Source organism: Macrotis lagotis, chromosome 5 (genome assembly GCF_037893015.1).
Source record: "Macrotis lagotis isolate mMagLag1 chromosome 5, bilby.v1.9.chrom.fasta, whole genome shotgun sequence".
Lineage (NCBI taxonomy): Eukaryota > Metazoa > Chordata > Mammalia > Peramelemorphia > Peramelidae > Macrotis > Macrotis lagotis.
This window is the reverse complement of record NC_133662.1, coordinates 194,618,778-194,635,795: the sequence shown is the minus strand read 5'-3', so window position 1 is coordinate 194,635,795 and position 17,018 is coordinate 194,618,778. Positions and strand designations below refer to the sequence as shown.

General features: G+C 36.3%; 1 protein-coding gene across 3 annotated transcripts in view; it reads right to left on the bottom strand.

Moving 5' to 3' along the window:
• The window catches only part of TLCD4 (TLC domain containing 4), a 142,978-nt gene that overhangs the window by 66,577 nt on the left and 59,383 nt on the right, over positions 1 to 17,018 (bottom strand). The gene's annotated exons all lie outside the window — the stretch shown is intronic.

The window sequence follows — 17,018 nt, the reverse complement described above, 5'->3', positions numbered from 1 at the left end:
GCATTTTCAGAAGATTACTTCAGTGACTGATTGGAAAGGGAAGGCTTGAGATAGAGACATACAAGTAGCTGTTGCAATAGTCTGGAAATGAGGGGATGGGGGGCTGCACCAGGTGGGTAGTGTCTATGGTAAAAGAAGAAAAGGGGGCTTGGAAACTAGATAACTAGTAGCAAGGTCAGATCAAGTGAGAATTATTTGAGAATGGAGAAGGCATGAGTATTTGAAAGAGTTGCAAGGAAAAATATGATACTGAATCAGTAAGGGAATTGTAAAAGAATTGCCTTGCTTTACTGAGAGCCCAGTTGAGACTATGTAACTTAAGTAGAACAACTGAAGTAGAACAATCGTGATTTCATGTTTCTCCAGCTTTATTCAGCAGCACACCAAACTAAAAGCTGAAGAGAGAAATAAGGCAATAATCCAAGGTTAGGGCACACACAACAAGGCACCAGTTTTTAAATACTAATGGGAAAAATAGAATGTATGAGCTACAGTTCATTTCTTAATGACAAAACAAGTAGGACCCTTTCCAGAAGATTTACAAAGAAACTGTTATAAAATATATAAAGATTACTCATATTTTAGCTATGTACAATAAAAATTAAATTAATTTAAATCCAGTCAATTAAATTTTAAAAAAAAGAAAAGTCAAAGACTGCCAATTAAATTCTCTAGTAAAAGTCAATGGAGTAGGAAATGAGTGTTTCATTTAGCTTTGGGTTCATGAAGAAATAAAGAAGCCCTTCAGTAAAATGTAATAGGTGAGGACCCTAAAGTAAAATGAATATTGTAGTTAAGGATGTTTTCTATGTTCAACTGAAGAATTCTCTTGAGCTTATGAGAAATCACTGCATCAAAATTCTAAAAGGATAAAAGTTCTAATGGGTTAAGATGATCTTCAGCTATCTATGATTCAAATGACAAAAAAAAATCTAAAATACAACTAACCCTTTTTGATCACTGTTTCTCATTTGTCTTTGTATCATTCTCCCACACCCAGCATACACGGGAAGGGCCTTATAGACAGTAAATACTTCATGTTTATTGAAATGGAAAGAAAAGAGAAGGACTATTAAGAAGTGGTAAGAATTTTGTCAGTTCATACTGATCTAACACTATCAGTCTAAAATTTCATGGCAGAAATACAAGTGATATCATCATGGCTTTGCATCTGCAAAGCAAAGAATGAATTATGACCTGATTTGGAAAGTACATTCAAATGCTACAGAATTACAGAATCTAGAATACATTTAAATGTTTGGCTGTGGAAAGCAGATTGGGATTCTGCTGCCTTTATCCTTCCTCTAACATGGGGTGAACAAGGTCTTTGTACAGCCTCTCATACTGATTGGCAGAATAGGATTCCTTCACTTGAAATGAAAGAAAATAATCTGCTTTGTGTTCCTAATCAAAGATTAAAAATTAATGAATAGAGATATTTGTCCCAAACTGGTCAAAATGCCAATTTTCACAAGTCGATAAAAGTAAAAAAAAAAAGCCTCAAGAGTAAAGGAGATGGGAGTATTACAAAGAAAAATTGAACATGTGAGTATATTCAGAAATAACTGTCTTCTGTAGTCCAGCAGAAAGCACTTTATCTGGAGTCAAGACCTGCCTGAGATTTGAGTCCTAGCTCTATGACTTAGTTATTTATTAGTGACCATGTGCAAGTCACTTAACTTCTCGTGTCTCAGTTTTTCCCATCTATTAAAAGAGTATGTTGAACTAGATATACTCCAAGGTCCCCTTCCAGCTCTAAGAAAAAGAATCCTGTATTGATGTTTACTTGCTCTATGTATTTTTGATTGATGTTTGTTCTTCAAGGATTTATGATTTCACTGGGTGTGAGTACTCTCTTCAAACATTCCAATTCCTTCAACAGATTATTTTGATCAAGGTTACTTTTATTCCACGCTCCCTTACCTTCCAAATAAAATAATCACCTACTGACAAACTTCTAGTGAGAACCTTCTTGAAACTCGAATAGTTGATCCTTACATTAGATTATCTTCATGGAACAGTCTTATAAGAACCCTAAATCAGCTTCATAACAATAGAGGCAGCAGACTTTTAATGGACATCCATTTTTCCTAGAATGTCAACAGTCCAAAAAGGAAGCTCAATTTATAATAAGAAATATTAAATCAACAAACATTTACTAATCAAATATATGTGCCAGGTGCTTTGTTGAGAGTAAGGGATACCAATTAAAAAGTATAAATAGTCCTTGCCCTCAAGAAGCTTACACATTTCAAAACTCTCAATTATAATCTGAATAATTAGTGACACTGCATAAATAAATTACCTGGAAAACTATAATTTTGATTTTACAAACTCAAAGTAACAATTTTACAAGCAAATTCAAATTTAATAGATGGGTATTCCCTCCACCAATGATGTTTAAGAACTCCCTAGTGTTTGTAGTTGCTTTTCATAAGCTTCTAAGGCAAATTCATCACCTCATGTTCATACTCTTGTAAAGAGTCTTTTTTTTGTATTTAACTAGGTCAAGATGACCTTGTGATAGCCAACTATCTATCACTGGGTCCATGCTCCTTGATTTTCCATCCAGATCAAATTAAACAATTCATTTTCAGGTTCATAACTCATTAATTTTTTTATCTCTAAAAAGACTTTAAAGATTTTTTAAATTTTAAAAAAGATGTATAAAGTTGTATAGTAGCTAGAGGGTCCAACCTTGAAAACAGGATATCTTATGCATATACTAATAGTTGTACCATGGAAAAGTCACTTAACTTCTTAGTGCCCTAAGCAATTCCCTGGAACTATAAATTAGAAATGTATTGATTCCCACTGGTGGGAGGAGTTTCCTTTATCAACATCACAGATCCAGAAAAAAAATTCATCATTTAACTTTTTTATGTATTTTTACATACACAAAGTTCTCAAAAATTTGAACATTTCTAGAAATTTTTAAGCCATGAATAATTACATTTTTCTTTTAATCTGTTCTGGAAGATTGGATTGATTTAAACTAACCAAGGGATTCTTTTTATCTCTGAGACATTAACAATTCCTATGAAGTCAACCACCCAAAATCCTAAGAAAGTTTAGACCTTACAATAAGGAAGCTCCCATTAAATCAATGAACTTGAAAATGCTTAACTTAACACAGGCAAAAGAACTCTAAGTTGGTTTACTTCTATATTAGGCCCTTCATCTTTCTCCCTCCTAAGATTCATAACCAACAAGGCTGGCTTCCAAATTTAGAGAGTCCTCCTTACTAGGCATCTTCACTGTTACTTTCTTATATTCCTCCTTAGAAGACTGGCTACCTAGCTTCTCCAATTTCATTGTGAATATCTGAGATATTTCTAAGGCTTTAGTAACTCTGGAGTTTCTGGTAACTAGTGAAATGTCTCATGATGTACAACTTAACTACAACTCCATCAATTCTACCACTGTTTCCTGAACAGTGCAACAAGATATTTCTATTTGTCCTGCTAATTGCCAAGGAGATTGATGATACTATAAGTCAGGTAGGTAGGAAGTAGAACTCTGAAGAAAATGCAACTGAGTCAAAATAAGAAGTTAATTTAGGGCTAAAAGGTTAGACAGATGGCACAGGGACAGAATCCAAAATGTCAGTGTTTGATCCTGGAAGCAACAGAATGCTAAAGGAGTTTCTTGAGTAATATGATGAGACTTGAACTTTAGGAAAATCATTTTGGCATGGGGCAACTAGGTGGTACAGTGGAGAGTGCACTGGTCCCAGAGTCAGGAGTACCTGAGTTCAAATTCAACCTCAGACACTTGATAATTACCTTGATTGTGACTTTGGGCAAATCACTTAACCCCATTGCCTTAAATTAAAAAAAAATCATTTTGGCAGTGGAATGGAGGATAGACCAGAGAGAGAATACAGGAAGTCAATCAACTGACAGCTTCAGGAGTCTAAGTATGAAGTAATGAAGGCCTGCACCTGGATAAGTGGCTAGGTCAGAGAAAAGATCAGCTTATTTGACAGATATTACAAAGGTAAAATCAGCAGGCCAAGTAAACAGATTAGATACAGGAAAAGAAGACATAGTGACAACTTGATGATGACACCTGGGTCATTAGCCTGAGGAACTGGGTGAAAAGTGCTCTCAAAGGTAACAAGGAAATTAGGAGCAGTGAGGGTTTATAGGAAAAGATAATTCAGTTTTGATATGATTTTCTAATGTTCAGTGGTGGCAAAGAATTAGAATTCAAAGTGAAGAGATGCTCAGTCATTTGAGAAATGGCTGAACATATTATGAAATATGATTGTGATGGAATATTCTAAAAAATGAAGGGGATGATTTCAGAAAACCCTAAGAAGATTTGTATGAGCTGATACAAAGGGAAGTGAACATAACATGAAGAACAAATCATATAATAACAGTAATAATGTTAAGATAATCATCTTTGAAAGAATTAGTAATTCACTATGAGCAACCACAAATCTATCTTCCATGAAGAAACATGCTATCTACCTCCAGATAGAAAACTGGTAGAATCAGAATACAAACAGAAGCATATTTTCTTGTTTTTTTTTCTTTTTTGGACAAAGCTAATACAGAGATTTGCTTCTCTCATCTTCTTAATGGGTGAAGAGGAGGAAAAGCAGAGGAAGAAAATTCAGGGCTGAAATAAAATAAAATACAATTTTTAAAATGCTACAATGGTTGAACTATTTTAAAGAAGAATCAATCAGCAGATTGAACATTTCTGTTGTCTGAGGATCATCAGTCTGTAGTGAACCACCCCTTAGTTGGCAGATGGGTGATGAATTTTTTTGGCACAGAAACTCTTAAAATCATTTACTAAGTTACAGAAGGGTTGTGATTAGAGATAGTCTAACCTCTAACTCAATGATACTCTTATAGCATTGAAGTATATTACAGCAACATTACTGTACATATCATCACATGCCATAACTTTTATTTTTATAAATTATAACTGGTTATAACACTTAAGTTCACTTTGCCCTGTATTTAGTGTTTCCTTTCTTGAATTTTTTAAAAAATGAAAAAGATCATAACAACAATCTAACATGCATTAGAAATATGTCACAAGATCAACATCAACATCACAGATCCAGAAAAAAAAAATCATCATTTAACTTTTTTATGTATTTTTACATACACAAAGTTCTCAAAAATTTGAACATTTCTAGAAATTTTTAAGCCATGAATAATTACATTTTTTGTTTAATCTGTTTTGGAAGATTGGATTGATTTAAACTAACCAAGAAGGATTCTTTTTATCTCTGAGACATTAACAATTCCTATGAAGTCAACCACCCAAAATCCTAAGAAAGTTTAGACCTTACAATAAGGAAGCTCCCATTAAATCAATGAACTTGAAAATGCTTAATTTACCACAGACAAAAGAACTCTAAGTTGGTTTACTTCTATATTAGGCCCTTCATCTTTTTCCCTTCTAAGATTCATAACCAACAAGGCTGGCTTCCAAATTTAGAGAGTCCTCCTTACCAGGCATCTTCACTGTTACTTTCTTATATTCCTCCTTAGAAGACTGGCTACCTAGCTTCTCCAATTTCATTGTGAATATCTGAGATATTTCTAAGGCTTTAGTAACTCTGGAGTTTCTGGTAACTAGTGAAATGTCTCATGATGTACAACTTAACTACAACTCCATCAATTCTACCACTGTTTCCTGAACAGTGCAACAAGATATTTCTATTTGTCCTAATTGCCAAGGAGATTGATGATACCTAAACTGTTCCTAGAATTACTTCCTCACACCTTCCTTTATTCAACTCATACTTCATCCTGCTTTCAGGTAAATCTTTCTCATGTACAGATCTGATCATATCACATCTAACTTCCCTTCAATAAATCCCTACTGGGTATGGAATAGAGTTAAATTCCTTAATCTACAATCCAAAATCCTTCACAGTCTAGGATTATTTTACCTTTTCAAACTGATTTTGTATTCTTTTTGCTATTTCATGCCAGCCTACACAGACTATATTCTTTTGCTCAAGTCTCTCATGCTAAAAGCTCTATCCATCTTTACCTATTAAAATACTTTCAAGAACTAATTCAAATGATATCACTTTTATGGATCCTTCCTAAACTGTGCCCCCCAAGATGAAAACCTCCTTTCTTGTTCTTTATAAACTACTTTTTTTACACCACTAATGCATTTTATCCTGTTTCTTTCTGCATAGTGATTATTTATGCATGTGCATATTCTATTAGATTTTAACTCTTTGAAGGTATGGAATATATTTTATTCATATTTGCATACCCCACTAGCTAAAAAAGCTCAGAATACAGTGGTTACTTAATAAATATATCCTGAATTAAATTAGAAGGGGCTAGCCATTCATTCACCTGTTCAACCACTTGCCATACCAGTCATATCACTGGACAGAATACCAACTGAACTGCTACCAAAACTTTCACCATTACCAATATAATTGTCAAGGGGAAAAAAAAGAAACCAGGGTTTTTATTTATCCAAAAAACTATTTATGTCCTAAGTGCACTTCTTTGTATTTAATACTTGTGTCATTTTTATAGAACCTTACCACATCTAAAATCTTCTATCCCTCAAATCTTCAACCTAGTCTTCTAGCTGATTGGCACAACCTTGCATTTGACCTTTGACAAGGGAAACCAGTAAGACTCACCAAGCAAGATTCTGTTCCTCCTTATAAAAACCTGAGCTGTCCTGATGCATAAAGCAAAGATGAACCCAAGAATTTCAGTGCCAGTTTGATATAATGACATACTGAGACCTGGCAACCTCCCAACATCAAAAAGGATTTTCTCCTTCTGCCTTGGTCTAAAACTATCATTACAAATGCTCTCCAGTGATATCCCTGGTTACATGCAGGTCCTTCCCACTCTTATTTTATAGGGTTTGATCCAAGTCTATGAGGGAGGGGGTAGAAGAAGAGAGCCCTTCCCTTATTATCCTTACCTAGATATATTGATTTGGAAATGTCAACTCTGGCATCACTGGGGGGGGGGGGAGAGGAAAAGGGAGGAAGGAGGAAGGATATACTGTGCTGACCCATAAACACTTTTCCTTGTCCTTTCCTCTCCTCTGTGCTCCCTAGGTGTCTCCACTTCAGACACAAAGGCTTCCCTTAAATGTACCAAATCAAAGGGCCTTGTCTTTGACCTAGCATTGATTTAGCTTTTTCACTCTTTGGCAATGATCCTCTGAGTTCCAATAAGCACCAACCATCTATCTGATTTTCCAAATTTATCTGATTTTTCTGAATATGAGTTTCTGAGTTAATTCCCTTTTTTGCCAATGTCTGGTTGAACAAGAAACACTTCAAGATACCCATAAACAACCATTAACCAGCAATATTTTGGGCTAAATTTTTTGTCACAATACCCCAAACAGTCTAACTCATCCTATCATATTTTTAGTTTACTCCTACAATCTGCATAGAGTTTATAAAAGATCAGTAGATTCCCTTCCCAGAAAATTCTACTCTCCAGGATTAAACTGTCCAACAACTGAATCCTAAAGAAACATAAGAGAAAAATTAATAGTGAATACATTAAGATATATTGAGTCCATGACCTGGTCTCAATCTATAGTGAATGAATCCTTCCCAGAGATGTTTCGTGCACTCTGGCTCTCCAAGATCAAAGTAGATGGTCTAGAGAGGATAAACCAGCACCAGAGAAGCTCAGGCTCCAGCTTAAACACAATGCTTTCAATTACTTCCTCGAGGTGGCATTAAAGGCCCTTAACTCAAGAATGCTGACCTACATTTTCCTGGAAATTTATATACTCTGATCTCTATGCTGACATCTTATACTGTCCTGGAAACATGGGTACCTATCTCCACAAAGATCAGTTTACTTGAGTTTTGTGACTATTGGATTCTCAGGGTCCCATGTCTCCAAGAATTTTTTTATTTGTTTTTGGATTCTACCCCTATTTTGCTTTACAGGAAAAAAAAAATGAAAATGCAGAGAGGAAAAAAAGAAATCAATCTCTCATGCCAAAGAACTTCCTTGTCTCTTGTCTGAAAGGCAGAGTAGAGAACCTACCAGACATGGGAGTCTGGAAGACCTAGGTACAAATACTTTTTTGACCCTTAGCTGATAAAACTGGCCACGTCTCTCAACTTCTCTGATTTGTTTTTTCCTTTGTAAAATGGTTTTAATATCACTGTAGCACTTTTCTCACAGGACTGCTATGAGGTTCAAATGAGATACTATATGTAAAGCAGTAGGTAAATGAAAGAAAAAAATTAATTACCATGAATCTAATTCAGGTACCCCCTTCTTACTATAATCATTCAGAAAATTCAGCAATGAAGCTGCTACTTAGCCATACTTCCAGAAATATTGTCTGGACACTCATTTTCCTAATTTATGTTAGAGTAGCCATGAAGAGACTACGGTTTTTCAGAATCACAGAAGGGTTTCAGGGGATCATTCATAAAGAGCTAGAAGGAACATGAGAAAACTTCTCATTTTATAACTGAGACTTTGATGAAGTGACTTGCACAAGTTCAAGAAGGTTGTAAGTCACAGAGGCAGAATTTGACCTCAAGTCCCCTGATTCCAACTCCAATATTCTTAGATGAGTCAATCAATTTTAAGTCTATAATCTCTAATACCACTAAGCCAAGAAGCACTTATTATGAAGTGCACCTACTATGTGCTAGCAGTTATATCTGATGTTAAGAATACAAAAACAAAAATGAAACAGTCCCTGTCCTCAAGGAACATAAATTCTACTGAGAGAGGGTATGTACATATAAATTTATATAATCTACAAGATAATTTGGCAGGGAAAGGCACTTAGGAGAACAGAGGGTAAAAAAGATTCAAAGCTTTTATTCCCTTGTTAGCAATAGCTGCTTTCTGGTTCAATTTTCTCCCTAGAAGCTGCTGTCTATGACTGACATCATGTTGTGGCCCTGAAGTATATCAAGTAAGCTGAAAATTGAAAAGAGACCAACCTTGGAATCTAACATTTATCTGAGCAGGAATACTGTCCACAATATTCCCAAAAAACAATAACCTAAACCGTACACTTAGACCTCCAACGAGGGACTGCCTATTCCACTTTCAGACAGCTTTTATTGTTAATGAGGTTTTTGCTTATTATCAGTTCCCAAACTACGTTTTCTTAAATTTTCCACTGATCTCTAAAACCAAGCAGAGTAACTATACTCTTTCTAATATATATGATAGCTCTTCAAGTCCTTCAAAAACAACTTTCATATCATCACCTGAATCTGCACTTCTGCTAATGTGCTTAGGTTAGTATTATTAAGCAACCTACGTTAATAGGTGTGCATTTAGTGCAAAACATGAAGAGACCAGGAACCATGTATCAGGCAAACTAACGAAATTGATTTATGAATGTTTAAGGACAAGAGACTAGGGGGAACATAGGAGACCAAAGATCCACCTAGAAATGTGGGTTCTTAACCTTCTTTGTATACTGAATCTATTTGGTTAAACCAATGAACCGCATTTCAGAATGTTTCTAGATACATAAAATAAAACGCATACCATTACAAAGGAAAACCAATTATATTTAAATATAGTTATCAAAATATTTTTAAAGTTTATGGACCCCAAATGTAGAAGACAAGAAGTGCTGATTGAAGACTAAGGGAAGGTGGGCCAAAGAGGGTTGAAAGAGCAGTGTGTCCCCATTATATGGGAAAGGGCACCTGCACCTAAGCAGAGAAGAGTACAAGTAATAGGATGTTCCTTGGACAACTTCAAAGATTTTTCTACAGATAGACTACTGATAAAGCTATCTAAATAGATTTAAGTTTAACTGTGACTAAACACAAAATCCATATCAGAATTTACAACTGTTGAATATAGACAAGTTTGAGGAGTCTCATGGATCTGTGATGATGATTATTCCCTCCAGTGACAAGATGGAAACCCAAACATTACTGTCTATTCTGACCGACGTCCAACCAGGTTTCACCAAATTTTGTCCCAGGAGGTCCACCTAGGATGCTAAATGACTCTCATGTCCAATATCTCAAGGATGTCAATGAAGCACTTCAGACTAGCCACCTGCCATCCCTCATTGTTGCCATATCATTGCCAATCCATCTTTTCTTTCTACCATACATGTACCCAATGGCATCTTCTACTCTTGTTATTTAAAGTTCCTTACAGATTATATGTTATAGCCTGCTAACACTTGCTAACATGTACCCCTTCAAAGGCCTCAGCACAGCAATAATTTTCAGTTCTCTGGAGACTGTTATAGTCCAGATCTCAAAGTCATTTAACACACTAGAAGAATGCTGATATTAAAAATATTGGCCTTAGTTTCCAGGAGAAGTTTGGATCATTAAAGGAGATTGAAAATTTTCAGAAGGCAATCGTGCCTAATCTCTGAAAATTATTTTAAAAATCTATATTTTTTTCAACATAGTACCTAGGCTTTCTCTGTCAGGTACATAAGGTAGGTTCTTACAACTTGACTAAAGTGTAGTTCCCCACTGTTGAGAACCAATATCCCTACTGTATGAGTTATTTTTCCTCTAAATTCCTATTTGATTTAAAAACCTTTTTTCCCATGATACCCCATTTCTCTTTATCCTTGGTTCCTAAAGTTCATGTGCTTGTCATAGCATCACCTCCCTAATGTCAGTGTTCTTCAAAAATGAAGGACAAACACCATCATACTTCTAATAACAATCTCAATTTTACCTGCCTTTTAAGTTCCACTCCATATTTAACAAGATCCCCTTTATTTTAGTCCTCTTTTTCTTGTGTGCCTTCCATATGATTCTCACAAAGAACTGACATCTTCTCCCTGCTTCTACTGCCCCAGATGACATTAGCATCCTGGTCATTCTTTCCAGAACTTCTTGAGCATACTCTTAACCCCCAGTACAATAGTCCTAAAAAGTAAAGTAAAATATCCTTTGCTGCTAATTGTCATTTCCAGATCCTCCTACTACCATTATTACTCAGTAACTTCTGCTCCTCTGCTGTTCATAGTATCCCAATTTATCATCAAATCCCTACCAGGGTGGCTGTTATCTATCCACCCCCAAGGACTTTTTTAGTTAAGTCCCTAACTAGCAGTTTTTCTCACAATATTCACTTTTGCCCTTCTACTAGGAACTTAAGCATATGTGATAATATTTCCTCAAATATTTCTACATGAAGGATGATGATATTAGTCTTGATCTCATCATTATGAACAAACCTACTGCTGTGATCAAGAACTCTGAAATTGGGGACAGCTAGTTGATTCAGTAGATAGAGCACCATTTCAAATCCAACCTCAGACACTTAATTACATAGCTGTGTGATCTTGGGCAACTCAACCCCACTGCCTTGCAAAAAAATAAATAAATAAAAAGAACTCTGAAATTCCTTGATCTGATCGTGATGTCCCAACATTCTATCTTTCCCTACATCTTATTTTTTCAAACCTATTTTTCATATTCACTATGATCTCTATTTGTTCTACCCTTAGTCCTTTCCCAGATCATCATTAGTTCTAATACTGTTTTCCTTCCTTCCCAATCTAAACCCTTTAGTTGCCCAGTTCAATTCTATGCTAACCTCTACTAATCCTTTGGTCCTTGGTTCCATTGCCATTCAAGCAATGTCAAATCCAAATCCTGGATTACTCTCATCATTTGCTTTCTTTCCAATTGCTATTAAATAAGCTGGAAAAAGTCATACAAATGGGACTGAAAAGAATTTGCTATAAATTTACTTTATCTAATATCAAGTGGACTCTCACTACAGCAAGGCAATCATTTTATTTTAATTGACCCCTATTTCCCCTCCCCACAATGACTTTCTCATATCTTCTCTTCTCTCATCTCCCACACCATCTTCTCCCCACTCATAAAGACCTCACCTCTTATTTTACTGAGGAAAGCTGTCTATAACTGTGATCTCCCTTCAACTCAAAGTCCATCATTTCATCCCCCAATATCTTCTCTTTTATTCCAGTCTCTAATGAAGAAGTGGCACTTCTTATCAAGTTCATTCGCTCTACATGTACTCTAAATCCCATTTCCTCCAATTGCTCCATCATACTTCATTCCTCACTAATCTTCAATATTTCCTTTTAGATAAAAAAAACCCGCACTTTTCTCAGTCATGCCTTATCCTATAACTTTCTTCTCAGTCAAACTCCTCAAAGAAGCTGTTTATGCTCATTTTATCTACTTCCTTTTCTCTCAATTCTCAGCTCTCCACAATCTGCTTTCTGACATTATCATTCAACAAGAACCATTCATTCTAAAGTCACCTATGATTTCTTCATTGTCAAATCTGAAGGTTTTTACTTCCATCCTCATTCTTCTGGATCTCTCTGTAACATTTGATACAATTGATCACCCTTTTCTCCTGGTTGTCCTCCACTCAGGGCTTTTTTTTTTTTAACAATGTTCTTTCTCTTGGTTTTCCACCTGCCTGCCTGCCTGTCTGCCCACTTCCAGTCAGTCTCATTTGCTGGATAATATGTTCCCTATGTGGGTATGCCTCAAAATTCTGTCCAGCCCTCTTCTGGTGATCAATGAGATCATTGCTTTTCATGGTTTCAATTATCTCTAAGGAAGAATCTCACAGATATAATATTTCTTCTGATATCCAGTTTTTATTGGACCTTTAGAACTAGAAGTCTCATAAACATCTGAAACATAATTCACAATCCTTATAACAAAGATATGCAGTGGATAAAGTGTCAGAATTGAAATCAGAAAGACTAATTTGAATCTTGCTTCAGAAACACAAGCTATGTAAATTTACACAAATCATTTAACCTCTCGATCTTAGTCTCCTCACCTGTAAAGTGGAAATAATAATAGCAGTTACCTCACAGGGTTGTAATAAGGATCAATTGAGAGAGCATTTCTAAAGGTGAAAATCTTAAAATCCAATATGCTGTCTACCATTATTTCCTTCAAAAACTCAACCTTCTTCTGAACTTCCCTATGTCTATCATGGATACTACCATCATTCCACTCACTCATAACAACAGTGAAATCCTTGATTTCTCCCTATCCACTCAATTGCCTCTTGAATTCATCTTCTTCCTGCCACTCCCAAAGCTACCAAGAAACTCAAACCCTTATCACCTCTGCCCTCTCATCCTTCCCACAGTTGAAAAACTGATTTTCCTAACAATTTTGTCCTTCATTCTCAAAGAAAACTATGACATCAGGGAGATGATGACATGACAAGCACATGAATAGGATTTGAATCCTTTACTAAGTCCCCAGTCTCACGTTTTCCTCCAAAGCCATCTGGGTCCAGTAGCCAGATATAAATCAGGATGACTGGAGATAGCCCTGGAAGTAAGGCAATTAGGGTAAAGTGACTTCCCTAAGGTCACATAGCTAGTAAATGTCTGAGGTTGGAGTCAAACTCCTCTTCTCCTGACTCCAAGGTCAGTGCTCTATCCACTATGCCATCTAGTTGCTCCAATTTTCCAAAGTATAAATCTGACCACTTTTTTGTTTGTTTGTTTTTTGTATCCCCAGCACAAACCACAGTGTCTGGATCCCACAGTAATCATTCAATGTGTATTGATTGATGATGAGTCACTTCAGTGACTCCCTATGACCTCCAGAATCAAACATTTATTTGACATTTAAACCTTATTTGACATTTAAAGCCTCTTTTGCAATCTAGTCCCAACTTACTATAACTCCCCTGCAAGCACATTGCAGCCAAACCAAACTGACATTCTTGCTGTTCCTTATCCACAGTTATGTGCTCCCTTTTCAATGGCTGTCCCCTTTGCCTAGAATTCACTCACTCTTTTCAGTCTTTCAGAATCCTTAGTTTATTTTGAGGCTCAGTTCAAGTACCACCTTCCACATGACAGTTTTCTGATTTCCTCAGGGGCTAGTGCTCCCTCTCAAAAAGCTCTTTGTATCTGCTTTGTAAATACATATCTAAACTTGTACCTGGCTTTCCAGGATAGATTAAAGTTCCTTGACTGAAGAGATTTTTTTTTCATTTTGTTGCTGTATCCCTATTGAGTAGCAGAGCACAAGGTACAGAGTAGGTACTTATCCTTCTTGCCAGGTTTCACTTTTCAGGATATTTTACCATAGAATCAGCTCTGAGAAACATGGAAAGTAATAAGAAGATGGGGGGGGGATTTCTCAAGTAATGAGAGGAGTTACCACTGGTTTGGTCAAGGAAGGGGAAATTGTCCTTGGTCTGAAAAACTGAATTCCCCCTTCCCCTTATGGTACGATCAAGGGAAGGGGGAGAAAGAAAAAGACAAAGACCTGAGAAGAGTTACATGACAGCTGTAACTGGCTCTTGGTTCCACCTCTTTTCTCTAGCACCTAAGCCCTTATAGTGACTCACTGGCTATGCAAAATATCTAAAGACCCTATCAGATAGAACTCTTTTCTTTCTCACTCTTAATAACAAAAATAGTTCTCTTCTGCCTTATCTCCAAACTTTAAAAAAAAAAATGACTCTATTCCTTCAGTATGGCTCTGCTTAACCTTCCTAGGAATATTTGAGATGCACTGTTAGAGTGAGGCTTTTGTTTTATTTTGTAAAGCAGCTAGGCAGTAGCTATTTGGATTGTACATTAAGCATCAGAGAACTACAAAGGGGAACCCCCTTTCCCTTATTTTTTTCCTTCCCTTACTCTTTCCTATGCCAGAAAGAAAGCACTTATGGAAGACATTTCTTTTTCTCTTCCTGTTACCTTGCTCTGTAACTATTCACTGGAGAGATGGTTAGGTGGTAAGCTTTATGAAAAAAGAAATCCCTGGGAAAAGAAGAGGAACCAAGGATCTTCAGAAGATTCAAACCAATCTCTTCATCAAATTCCCATCTTCTATCAGATAACCACAAGAAATTCAAGGATCTAGAATTAGAAGGGACCTTCTCAACTCCCTCCTTTTAAAGATGAGAAAACCAATGGCCAATTGGTAGACTACTAGTTATAGCAATTTACATGAATTATTTCCAATTTAAGCTTAATGAAAATGCAGCACAACAATAATACAACAAATAAAATACATCAGAATAACTTTTGTTAACAATTTTGTTGAGATTACATAATTCATTTGAATACATTTTTGTTGAGATTACATTTTGTTTGAATACAATTTGTTGAGATTACATTATTTGCCTGAATACAGGCTCAGGTTTCCCTTTCTTAAAAGTTTAAAAAAAAAATTGGAGAGAGTAGTTTTCATACAGACATCCAGATTCCTTATTACTGGATCAAAACTACATAATAACTAAGTTAACCCAATGCAGAAAAATACAAGTGAACACCCTGTTCTTTTTCTAATGGTTACAGGATGGTTTTAGATCCTAAGCCATCCCCATTTCTATTCAATTCTTAACTAGCCAGGGTAGAGTAAAAAAGGCTTTTATGTGCTTTGTAAAACATTAAGGCAATATAAACATCAAAACTGAAGAAGTGTTAAGATGTAAAAAAGATATCCTGCTACAGCTTCAAACAGCTATACCAAACAGGGTGATCTCAAAGACCAGGAGATTGATAAGAGGTCAGCAAAACCCAAATCTACCCATGAAACAATGTTTTCAGAGACAGCATGGTACAAGGGATGCAGTGCTGGTCATGAAGTCAGGAGGACCTGAGTTCAGATCCCATCTCTGACACTGTGTGTCCTTCAGAAAGTCACTTAATGAGGAATGCCTGGAATCCAGGGCTATCTCCAGTTTTCCTGGCCCCTGGACCCAGATGGCTCTGGAGGAAAAAGTGAGGCTGGTAACTTAGCACAACACCCACTCAAAACCAATTCATATGCAATGTCATGATATCAGCTCCCTGATATCATGGTATTCTTTGGATAAACATCAAGAGATAAGAGAGTTAGCCTCAGAGGTAGCTATGTGATCCTGGGGAAGTCACTCAAACTATCCATGTTCCAGGAAACTTTCACCTTGATAAACTGTCAATAGAGGGAGTTTCTTTATCTGCTAGTTCCCTGTACAGATGAAATCAGAGGTCTACTACCTATCCTTATCAACTTTATTGATAATGGCTCAAGGTCTAAAGATGTGGTTAGAAACAGTGAAGTTCATTTTTACACAAAATCAAATGATATAAATGATGGCTGGTTGGCTGGTTCTTGTCCTTCATTATGGAGGACCAAAATGACAACACTATGTTTGAGACAAATTACAGTGTCTCTGACTGTGATGATTAAACTCTCAAATCAACCCAAAGAATTCTACTTAACATAATGTTAAAAAAGGTATTGTACTTCAGTAATGCAGAACCTAAGCACCATATAAGAAAAGTTGTAGATATCAGAAAGGTATTTTCAACCCTTCTCCCAAAATACAAAAATTACCCTATTTCAATGCCCTAGTTTAGAGTAAAACTACATAAGAGTAGAAGACTGGAAGCTACTTCTTTCTCTTCCTCACAGCCCCAGTGATTCTTCCGTGGTTTAGATTTGGGACAAAGCTACACAAGAGTGAAGTGGAGAGTGTTGGAAGCTGCTTCTTTCTCTTCCCCTTATTCCACTGCCCCAGTGACTCCTCCATGGTTCAGATTAGGGCAAAGCTACATAGGAGTAAAGTGTAGAGGTCTAGAAGCTACTTCTTCTCTTCCTCCTTGCCACCTCCAATGTACCCACCTTCTATTGAGCCTACCCTTGATTTTCACAAAGAAAAAAGCAGAGACCTAGCTTGGGAGTATCTCCAATTCCATAACTCTTAAAGAGAATTATATGAGAAAGAAAACATGTCAAGAAAGGCTGGAAAGAAAGGAGAGCTGAGATAGTCCCAGTATGATACAGTCAGCGGCTGGCATATGCAGACACATCGTTGATTGATTTGCCTATCTGTGCCGCTCAGTAACAAGATGGAATTGAAAGAGAGCAAGGACATAAAGCAAATGAAAGCATGTTTTTTTAAATATCCATAAGGAGAGGGACTGCACTCTCCCAACTGGGGCAGCAGAGATAATTTTTATATCCATCATTTGGGCCCTGCTACATTCATAGTCATAGAAACAACTGCAAAACTGAGAAAGAAAAACCTCAGAAAAATCCTCTCTATGAT